Raw genomic sequence first — 12,115 nt, forward strand, 5'->3', positions numbered from 1 at the left:
GGAACCATAGGAGTAGCATAATGGGGATTCAACCCCAAGTCTGATGGCAGATTTCAGTATTACCTCTAATAACAACCAAATAACATGTTTGAGAAGATAAATGTTAAGCCAAAATGGTCAGATGTTTTTTAATCTGATTTAGTAAGAAGGTGTTAATTTCAGTCATTTATAGGTAGGTAGATTGGTAGACAGGCGTACTATCTTGAAATAACTTTAAATACACAGAAAAGTTGCGAAGGTTGTATGGAGAGTTCCCATATACTCCCACCCAGCTTCCACCATGGTTGGCATATTACTCTGTGATTTTGTCAAAACTAAGAAACCAACATTCATGTATTACTATTACTTACAATCCAGATTTTGTTTGAATTTCAGCGTTTTTCTATTACTCTAATCCAGGATACCACATTACACTTTTTTGTCACATTTCTCCTGTCTCTGGTCTGACAGTTTTTCATTCTTTCCTTGCTTTTGATGACTTTGACAGTCATGAGGAGCACTGGCTGGGTATACTTTAGAATGTCCCTCATTCTGAGCTTGTCTGGTTTTTCTTGTGATTAGACTGGAGTTGTGGGTTTTTAGAGCAAATATCACAGAGGAAAAGTGCCCTTCTCATCATGTCAGGGATACATGATATTCATATGACATCACTGGGGATGTTAACTGTCATCACTTGATTAAGGTAGGAATTGCCTGAAATCACCATTGTAGTTCATTTTTTTCCCTTAATTTATTCCATTCTTTGGAAGCAAGTTACTACGTGTAGCCCACCTTCACAGTAGGGATAGGGAGAATTCAACTCTACCTCCTGTGGGGGAAGGCTGTCTACTCAATATTTGTAATTCCTCTGTTACAAAGATTTGTCTCCTATTTATTTACATCTGTATGGACTTCCACATATTTATCCTTTAAGTGAAAGTTCAATGCTATGTTATTTCATTGCTCAAACTGTTCCCAGCTTTGGCCATTGAGAGTCCTTTGACATGCCTCCATTATCCAATAGAATGGAAGGAAGGGAAGGAAGAATTGTTGAAGAGGGAGGTTTATCATCACGTAGGTGAGGGAATAGAATCTAGACCTGTGGTGGTGGTAGTAATGATAGCTTTGACCTTATAGTATCAGGAAGGATGAATCCAGGTAGCATTAGAGCCAAGTTTATAGTCACTGAGAGTGACCAGTAAACACAGTTGTTTTTTTTCCCCAGCCACATTGAACCACATGGATACTTACAGGAGGGTAGAGGGTGTTGTAGCATTGCACACAGATAAAAGATGAATGTGTGATAACGCATAGTTCCCAAATGGCTGTATTTAGCAAAATGAAAGGTACTAGCATAAGAAAAATATTTACAGTAACTGGTAACTTCCTAAATACATAAATGAATGATTAAAGTGTATCTAAGATGAAGAATGCTATACAGCATTATCCAAGAGAGTAAGAAGACCTGGATTTTGAAGCTAAAATATATATATGACAACCCCTTTCCCATAATCTCAAATCTAGTGGGGGAGTGTGCTTATAAAAATACTTCATGGTAGAAATAAAGTCTGCTAAAGTGGGAAGAAAATCAGTCTTGTCTGAATGAAGAGGCAAACTCTTAAGGAATTGACTTGAGCAGTCTTGAAGGACAAGTTTATTGATGAATAAGGTAAGCTTTAATTTCTATCTACACTCTTCCCCTGTATGACCTTGGTCATCTTTATGCCTCGCACACAAGTATATAGCAAATATTGGCTATTAATTTCACTCCCTACTTATGTTTTCAGTTATTTCATATATACTAATACTCAAATGTTTATTTCCTACTTACTCCTTTCTACAGCACCAGATCCATTTCTCTCACTGCCTACTGTGTATCTACTTTTAAATATCAAACAATTTCACCATACCTAAATTCTCCCCATGCAATCTGTCCATCAAAACTAGTATATTTCACATCAATAAACACCATTATCAGTAACTTGGGGATCCTCTTAGATTTCTCTTTTGCCACCCCACTCCATACCAAATAAATCTGATTTACCCTAGAATTGATAGTTCTTAACCCTCAAGCCTGCACTGCTCCATTACTACTATCACTGCTTTGGTTTATGGGCTAAGATAACTACAGTTGCCTCCTAAATGGTCATTTGGCCTCCAGTCCTGTCTGGCATATATAGTAGATTTTCCACAGTATTTGCTAAATGCTATTTAACCAAGCAGTGATCCTTTCATTACTCATACCAGAGTGATCTTATTAACAAGCAGTTTCTGTTCATGTAATTTCCTTGCTTAACATCTTTCATATGGGTTTCAGGATTAAACTGAAATCCTTTGTGTCACCATCCCTTCCCCCAGCCCTGCCAATTCCAGCAAGCTTGGGCACATAGCCTATATAGCTAGCCACATGAGCCATGCTGAACTACTTGTGATAGATTTTCATCCACGTACAGGCTTCCTATGCCTGAAATGCCCTGCACACTCCTCATTACCATCCCTTTTTCACTTGGCCTTCATGACAGTTCAGAACACTAGGATGCCTTCCCTGGTTCCCGAGTTTCCATAGGAATTAGGTGAATTTCTTGCAAGGCCTTACCCAGTATTTCTAGCCCTTTCAGTGTTCTCTCACAGCAAGCCCTGAGTGTTTGACAAGGGTGTCAATATCTGACATGTTTCTTACGAGGTTTTAATAATTTTTGTTCCTCCAATGCTACTAATAAATGCTTATTCTTTACTGGAAAACATTTGATTGCAGGAGTTTTTTCCTGAAGTTATATCATGACAGCAGTTAACAAACAGGTTTTTTTTTTTTCTATTAAAGTTTAATAGGTCCATTTGTTCACAAGCTGATAAGGTTTGAATTTACTTATCCAGCTATGCTTCAGTGTAGTATAGAATCTAGAAATTGCATGTAAACACTGTTCATTGTCCTCAATGTTCTATTTAAAGTATGCCAACTTACGTTTATTGTAAACAGCTTAGATAAGGTTGGAAACAAAGCCTCACTGGTATACATTTTGAAATCTGTTTTAGTTTCTTTTTATATCACCAAGGACAGAAGCACTAAAAATTATTCTGGAAGTAAGATTTTTTGGTCAATTGGTTTTTTCCTAACATGTCTCTGCAAAACTACTAACCTAAGCAACTTTACTTATGAATTGGTAAATTGAGTTCCTTTAGAATGTATGACTCTTGAACTAAGTGCATTGGGGTGCATCGTATGCAAAATAAGCAGTGAATTTAAAAATTAGCCTTAGTGTTCTGGTGTAGGACCAGATAATAGAGGTCAAAATGGTTTAGTGTGTATTAAAATAACTTATAAATGTACTTAGGTCTTTAGAACAGTAAATTTATTATGTACTACTTATAACCATGTTTAATAAGTATGGTTTTAAGGCCTTAAAAGCTTTTAATAGAAGAAAATAGCATAAAATATTATTCATTGATAACTACACCAGTGAAGTTCATTTTACTGGCAAAAATGATTTGGACATTTATTATGAGAAAAGTAAATTATGAGTTATTTGCTCATTAGTGAAATGAAAACCTGAAAATCAAAAATGGAAGTGTTTTGGCTGAAACGAGTCTGACAAATTAGTCTAATTATATTAATCCTTTTAGTGACATTATTACCTCTGTAGACAATCTACCTGTTGACTTCAAACCTGCTGAAAATTTTGCCTTTTCAATGATTAAATACTTCACATCAGAATTCTGAGCAGGGAAGATAAATCATCTGCATTCTTGTAATTTGGAATCTGTGGCTATTAGAGCTTAAGAATTTTAATGTGATTCTAGTGACCATGATCAGAGAAAATGAAATATTTGCAACTCTGTAAATGGTGTGGTTGGAATCACAAAATTGCCTTGCCCTTTATTACACTGTTCTTAATACATTAGAATCACCAAAAAGGAAAGGTCAAAAAGTGTTTAGTTCATTTTCTATCAGAAATGAAGACCACATAAGTACTTCTCAGGCTACATATTCAGTGCTGCAGTACCTGTAGTTCTAAAACCCTACAATGGAAAAAATGCTGAGAGAAGATTGGGACGTTTCACTTATAATAGTTATGTTTTAATATTTTCCCCAAATTAATAAATGAGGTTAAATCCTTTCAATTAATTTAAATCCTTGAGTTTAAATGCTTCTCACAAAGCATTCCATATCAAGGTCTAAGCATAGACATGAAGAAAAAGCAGAACTATTCATAATTCATAAAATTAGAGCAGAAGTAATCAAATTGTTTAAAGCCTCTGATAAAGATGAAAAGCAGCCAGAGAAAAAGATGTTTATACAGAAATGGTAAGAATGACAGCCAACATTGTCAGAGCAGTGCAAACCAGAACGTGCAATTATCAGCCTACTATTCTATATTTGCTCCTTCAAGAATATAAAAATAACAAACTTTTCAGCTACTCAAAAGCTGAATCTCTAATACAGAAAGTATTGAGATTCTTTTGGCAGAAGAAAACTGGTATCAGATGGAAATTGGGCCTACCCAAATAGCACAGAAAGTGTTATGTGTCTAAATATAGTTATGGGGTTTTTTCCCACTTACTATTTAAGTATCTTTAAAAGGTAATTGTTTAAAGCAAATACACTGTGAGACTTTTATGTACGAGTAAAATATACAGCAAAAATTGCTCACAGGTCCAGAGGGGAGAAATGGAAGTGAGCTATTGTAAGGTTATATACAAGGTTGCAGGCATCTTGAAGGTAGTCTGATAAGAGAGATGCTATAAAAGCAACCACTGAACATAACCAAGAGTTATACATAATACACTTATAAAGGAGGGAAAAAGTGGAATCAAATACTCAATGCAAAAGGAAGTAGGAAAAGGAAACGTGACAGAAAACAAATAGGCTTGTAGGTTTAAACCCAACCACATCAATGATTGCATTAAATATAAATGATCAAACACCCCCAATTATAAAGTACTGATTGTCAAACTGGATAAATGAAGCAAGACCTACATGATCTTACAAGAAACCCACTGTAAACATAAAGACAAATAGGTTAAAAGTGGAAGGGTGGAAAATCTAGTAAAAACAGAGCAAAGAATAGAGGTAAAGAATGTCACGTCATAAGTCAATCACAAAAGCATAACAATCTTAAACGTTTATGAATGTTCTAGTCTTCAAAATATATGAAGCAAAAATTGATAGAACTGCATGGCAAAAATAGGGAAATCCACAATTAGAGGTTTCTACACTTCTCAGTAATTGATAAAACAAGCAGGAAAGTCAGGGTATAGAAGGTAAAAATCAACTTGACCTAGTTGATATTTATAGAACACACTACCCAATAACAGAAATCATTCTTTTCAAATACACGTGGGACATTTATGGAGATAAACTATCTAGAGCACAAACAAGTATATACATACTGTATGATTCCATTTATATGAAGCTCAAGAACACATTTAGCTGTTGTGATGGAAGTCAAAATAGTGATTACCTTGTGGGGCGTTGTGCTGGTTATTGGTTGGGTCGGGGCACAAGAAACCTAGGTTGCTAGAATTGTGTATAAATCTGGATGGTGGTTACAACTGTGTATATATGTTTTTAACAATCACTGATCTATAGAGTTAAGATTTTTGCACTTTGTGTATGAATGTTATACCTCAAAATAGTATTCACCTAGAAATACAAATAGAATAGAATAAGAAATTACAGAGAAGAATACACACCTATATAGGAATTTTTAATAACTGGGGAATAATTTTAGATATATAGAAAACGTACATACCCTTACAGTGTTAATATTTTACATTACCATAATACATTTGCAAAAACCAAGAAATCAATATTCAAACATTACTGTTAACTCCAGATTTTTTTTGAATTCCACCAGTTTTTCCACTAATGTCCTCTTTCTATTCCAGGATCCAATAGAGGGTGGTACATTGCATATAGTTATGTCCCCCGTTTTCTTCTGGTTTGTGACATTTTCTTATTCTTGTTTTTCATGACCTTAATCTTAAGGAGTACTGGCCAGGTATCCTGTAGAATGACCCTCATTTGGGGTTAATCTATTACTTTCTTTTCGTGATTAGACTGGAAAGATTACTACAGGAGTGAAGTGCCCTCTCCTCATCACATATCAGGAGGTACATAATGTCCACATGACATTACTGGTGATGTTAACCATCACTTGGTTAAGATCGTGTTTGCCAGATTTCTCCATTGTAAAGATACTATTTTTTTTCTTTTCATACTATATCATTTAGAAGTACAGGCATACCTCGGAGATGTTGCAGGTTTAATTCCAGACCACCACAATAAAGCGAATATCACAGTAAAGTGAGTCACAAATTTTTTGGTTTGCCAGTACATATAAAAGTTATGTTTGCACTATACTATAGTCTATTAAGTGTGTGATATCATTATATCTAAAAGCCAATGTACATACCTTAATTTTAAAATACTATATTGCTAAAAAATACTAACCATTCTCTGACAATGCAGGATTGCCACCAACCTTCAATCTAAAAAATGCGGTATCCGCAAAGCTGAATAAAGCAAAGTACAATAAATTCCTGAAAGTCATGAAGTCAAGCATACCCTCAAGGCACAAGGGGAATTATGCTTCAGTTCTGGAGGGGGGAATATCTACATATATTAAGGAGGTTTGCCTCCTCTTTCCCATTTATTTAATCAATAAGTATGGACTTATGTATATTTTATATTTGGATTACATTCAATATTACGTTATATATTTTGTTGCTCAAATTGTTCCAGTTGGCCATTGAGAATTCTTTCAGGTTGGCTTCTGTGTCCCTTGCACATGTCCCCATCCTTTTGTCTTTTGAGCACTTCTTTAATTTTTGGTAATACAAGATGCTCTAGGCTCATCTTATATTTTCCCTGCCACAGCCATAAATCAGCCATTTCTCCAAAGAGCCCTGGTTGTTCTTACTGGAGAATGATATTTAGAAAGCAAGATCTAGAGTCTAGGCTATATGGAAATTTATTATTTGATAAAATGGTATTTCAATTAAGAATTATTTAGCTAATAAATGGTGCTAGCTATTCATATGATAACCCATCAAAAAATTAAACCGTCTTATTACCATTTGCTAACATGTAAGAATTTAAATCTATCTGATTAAAAGGTATGACTATTAAAGCAATATTTTCCAAAATGTAACTTGAGTGTAGAAATTAAGAAGGAGAAACTTTCTTAAGCAGTAATCCTAAAAATCATAAAGGAAAAGATGAACATTTTTCTGAATAAATTATTTTACATATGGTAATAGACATTACACAAAGAGTAGAAAAGGAAATGATAAGGTAGGAAAATGAGAAACAGGCGGTACCTCTAACTATCCAAGGAACTCCTTCAAATTAATAGCGTAACGATAATCTAATACGAAATGCACAAAGGTCAATTAGTCGAAGAGTAAGTTAATAGACATGTGAAAATGGATTTAACTTCACTAGTTCGGGAGATCCAAAATAACAGTAAAATATATTTCATTCAGATTGTAAATATTTCAGACAGCAATAATATACAGAACTGGCAAACAGAGAAGCAGAAACCCATGTATTTTGAGTGGATATATCTTTGTATGAGCATAAAGAAAAATCTGAGTACACCCCAACCTGTTTGTATTGGTTAATTTGGGAGTGAAAATGAGGACGGGGTAGAAGATATCATTAACCTTTAAAAATGTAATCTACATGTTGTTTAAACTTTTTTTGCTTAGCTTATTTTGTTAAAATTTAAAATGATAAAATCAAGGTAATTAAAAAAAAGATTGCAGTAGATTAGGTAAACGATGGTAGTGACCTGAACCAGGATAGTAGCTGTGGAGATGGAGACAAGTGAATGTACCTGAGATATATTTTGGAATTAGAATTAATATTACTGGATGATGGATTGGAAGACAGTGATAATGGAAAACAAAGTCTCAAGGATGGCCATTGGATTTCTGGCTTGAGTAAGTGGATGGTATTATTATATACTGCAATGGGGGAGCCTCAGGTAGAACCAGGAGTGGGGAAGAAAATTTGAAGTTCCGTTTGAACATATTGTCATCCAAATGGTATGACAAATAGTCAATTGGATATATGAGGCTGGAATTCAAAGGAGAAGTATAGGCTGCAGATATAAACTTGGGACACATCAGTCCTCTTCTAAAGATTTATCATGTAAAAATAAGCCCCACAGATATACACAGCAATATATACAAGAATGTTATTGTACCATTGCTGCTGATAGCAAAAATTAAATAACCCAAACATTCAGAAAAAATGTGTTAGATTATTTTTGTTATTTAAAAAGATTATGAAGAATTTCTATACAAACTGACCAAAGAGATAATCACATTTTGTTAAATTTTTAAAACCAAAAGACAAAAAATAAGTTGCAGTAGTACTTCCAGTAAAAATGGGAAGATAAAGAAATCCCAAGGATTTTTCTCCTGTTTTAATCTAGAAGATTTATAATTTTAAGATTAAATGTAATTACACTTAATGTATAATCCATTTTGTGTGTAGTGTAAGATAAGGATTGTGTTCATTTTTATTTGCATATAGGTACTGTATCCAGTTTTTCCAGCACCATTTGTTGAAAACATTTTTCTCTATTGAATTACCTTAACACTTTGCTGAAAATTAATTGAATTTGTATTTACGTATGTGTGTATACATATTTTTGTATCTATATCTCTTTTGTATCCATATCTGTATATATATATCTATATCTATATTTATGTATCTATAAAAACAGATGTACTAAGAAACAGCAGCAGCTGTGTATCACAGGAGAGAAAATGTTGGCATTTCGAATCCAGGCACTGCCAAAAGAAGCCCCCCAAATCAATAATCCTCAGAAGAAAAAAATGGAATCCATGGTCACTACAGTATATGAACTTCAATGTCCAGTTTTCAATTAAAAATTACTAGGCATGTAAAGAAACAGGAAGAAAAGTTTGGAGAAAAGGCAGTCAATAGAAAAGGACTCAGGGTACCAAGATGTTTGATTTAGAAAAGACTTAAAAGCATCTCCTTTATTTTGTTGAAGTGCTAATTATATTGATTAATGTTTGAGTGCTACATCTACCTTGGGTTCCTGAGATAAACCTTATTTGATCATGAAAACTGTACATATTTTTTCCACTTTTTCATGAAAACTGTACATTGTTTTTAAAATTGTGTTTCTTATAAGATCCTACCTCCATGGCAAATCACAGAAGCCACTGAGATTCGCATTCTTTCTTCTGTTATTTTGGATTAAAAAAAAATCAAAGAGTTTTGCACTAAAATATAAACTCCATAAATGTAGAGACTTTTGTGTTTTTCTTTTGTATCCCTAATGACTAGTATAGTGTCTGACATAGAGTATGTGCTCAATATTTATTGAATAAATGACTTAAAAACATGCTGAAATTAGTAGTTGGCTCTGTGGAGTAAGAATTGCAGAAAAGGGCCTGATTGTATGAAACTAGTTATTAATTTTTTTATCTATATCTATTTTAAGATTTCTTAATAGAAGTTCAGTGGAAGTAAATAGAATAAATTCATCAACACTAGCTAAATACTGACATATGTCGTGAATTTTAAAATTATTTATTTATTTATGGCTGTGTTGGGTCTTCGTTTCTGTGCGAGGGCTTTCTCCAGTTGTGGCAAGCGGGGGCCACTCTTATCGCTGTGCGCGGGCCTCTCACTATCGCGGCCTCTCTTGTTGCGGAGCATGGTCTTCGTGGCACGCGTGCTCAGTAGTTGTGGCTCGCGGGCTCCAGACGCGCAGGCTCAGTAATTGTGGCTCACTAGCCCAGTTGCTCCGCGGCATGTGGGATCTTCCCAGGGCTCGAACCCGTGTCCCCTGCATTGGCAGGCAGATTCTCAACCACTGCGCCACCAGGGAAGCCCTGTCGTGAATTTTTAAATGTAAGATACAAGAGGTGATTTAAATTTATGGATTAAAATTACTTCTAGGGCATAATATCAGTTAAAAATACATAATGGGTGAATACATGCTTTAAAATCTTTAAAACAATTTTTGAATATGTGGTCTTTCAATTATCTGACTCTATAACTTTAATCCTCACTGGTCTACTGATTAAGCAGACACTCAAATGAAGACAGTTACGTATTAATGATTTAGGCCCCTGCGGAAGATATCAGAGGTCCCTAAGCAAAGCATATATTTGTTATTTACAAATTGCATAGCATGTTATTAACCTTTTGGTCACTAGAGGGTACTGGTGTTTCAGAACAACACAATTCAGACTTTTTCTACTCTGACACCAAAAAAATGCCAATCAGAATCCAACTGCCAGCATTCTATTGTGTGACTCTTCAGATCCCCCAAATTACTTGTTTGCAAGGTGAATAGCTACAACTTAGGATGGGTTGAAGCAAAACACCAAAAGGAGGAAAGTGTTACACAAAAGATCTTAAATGCAACACATTTAAAGCATTGGTGTAGAGGTGAGTTAAGAGAGGCTAACATTAATTCTTCGATAACTGTATGTCCTTATGCTTGTATCTCTTATGAAATCTAATTTGTGTATACTGCAATGGGGGAAACAAAAGTTTCAAAGAAGTCAAATATTCATAAATAAAAATGAGAATAATTTTTGATGTAACTGGAGATTGGCTCTGCCTTCTTTGATGTATGAATCATAGAAAGGTCTTAAATTTTAAAATAAAATACATAGTTACACTAGAATTTTATTGCTGTAACATTAAATTTTGACATGTACTTTCATCCCATTGTTTTGGATAAAGCTTGTATCTAAGAATACCATCAAAATTATTTTACTTTTCAAAGAACATTTTAGAAAAACATTTTCCCAAGTATGGGTTTGAGAGTAATTAAAACTAATAAGACAAAAGTTTGGGGAAAGATTTAAAAGGTAAACCACTTCATTCCTTCCTAGTTATTGTTCTCATTAGAAACATGACATTTTAAAAGAGAAATAAATTTCAAAAGTGTAAAAAAAATTTAACAGTAAAACACAAAGTGAAATTAGTGATATGATTAATGTATGTTGTTAAAATAGAGTTTACATTACATGTTTGCTTTTTTCTTCTTTAAAAACTATATAGCCCTATAATGATTCTTTTTTTTTTTTCAAACTCTCATACAGAATCAAAACAACAGCATAGAAAGAAAGAATGCAGGGGAACATATTCCAGTCTTATTTCCTACCACTGATTTACACCGAATAAGAATATCAACATGAAGAACTGAACTGACCAGGGCTTGCTCTGAAAGTCAAGCTGAAGTCTGAGTAATGGTCTTCATAGTGCTATATGATTAGGTCTAATTCCTTAAATATGAGGGAAAATGAAGTTTGTAAATTTTAAAATCTTTTCATTTCCCTGTCAAGATGAAGAGGCAGAAAAACCAGGCTTTCCCTAGATTTGAGAACAGCTGGTTTTACCACTGATTTTCACCTGTTGAGAGTGGTTATGGTACCTATGTAAAGAACACTGTGCTTCAAATAAGAAGATGGAGACTGGAGAATTGCTGAAAGACTTGGGCACATCCTTTAACTTCATGGAGTCTCAGTTACCTCACCTTAAAAGGGGAATAATAATAATAGCAACAGGACCTTGGAGGATGTCTGAAAAAAAATGGGAAAATGGTTGTGAAACATAAAATATTGGCTTAGTAAAAGATGTTACTAGGCGATTATGCCCATTTTCACTAAATGTGAAGGCCTACATAACATTTAAATGCAGTTTCCAGTCCTAATTGCATAGGAATGGGCCAGGGGTGGAGAAAGATGGTTGGAGACTTTGTAAGAACTTGCCTTTTTCCTCCGCCCCACCCCGCCTTCACTCCCAAAGGCAAGCAGCCTTTGATTTCAATATCTCAGATGCACTGAGATAGTGAAAGAGTGAGGTAGTGAGTGGCTGCCACCTGCCTCTAGCCACTTTTGCCCTAGCTAACTTTTTTTTTTTTAATGAAGGGGAAGAATTTAGGCGGGGGATGGGGGTAGGTTGGTAGTTGGGATTTCTTTATTTTTGAATTCGACCGTCTGATTTTATTTTGTTTTCCTGTACCTATCCCCTTAAATCTCGAGGCACTATTAGTTTTATAGTTTCAGTGCGCCCCTGGGGACAGAACAACTTGGCCCGCTCATGATCATGCTAGAGTCCCGAAGCAGAAAGGGA

The sequence above is a fragment of the Physeter macrocephalus genome, chromosome 4 (assembly GCF_002837175.3).
Source record: "Physeter macrocephalus isolate SW-GA chromosome 4, ASM283717v5, whole genome shotgun sequence".
Classification (NCBI taxonomy): Eukaryota; Metazoa; Chordata; class Mammalia; order Artiodactyla; family Physeteridae; genus Physeter; species Physeter macrocephalus.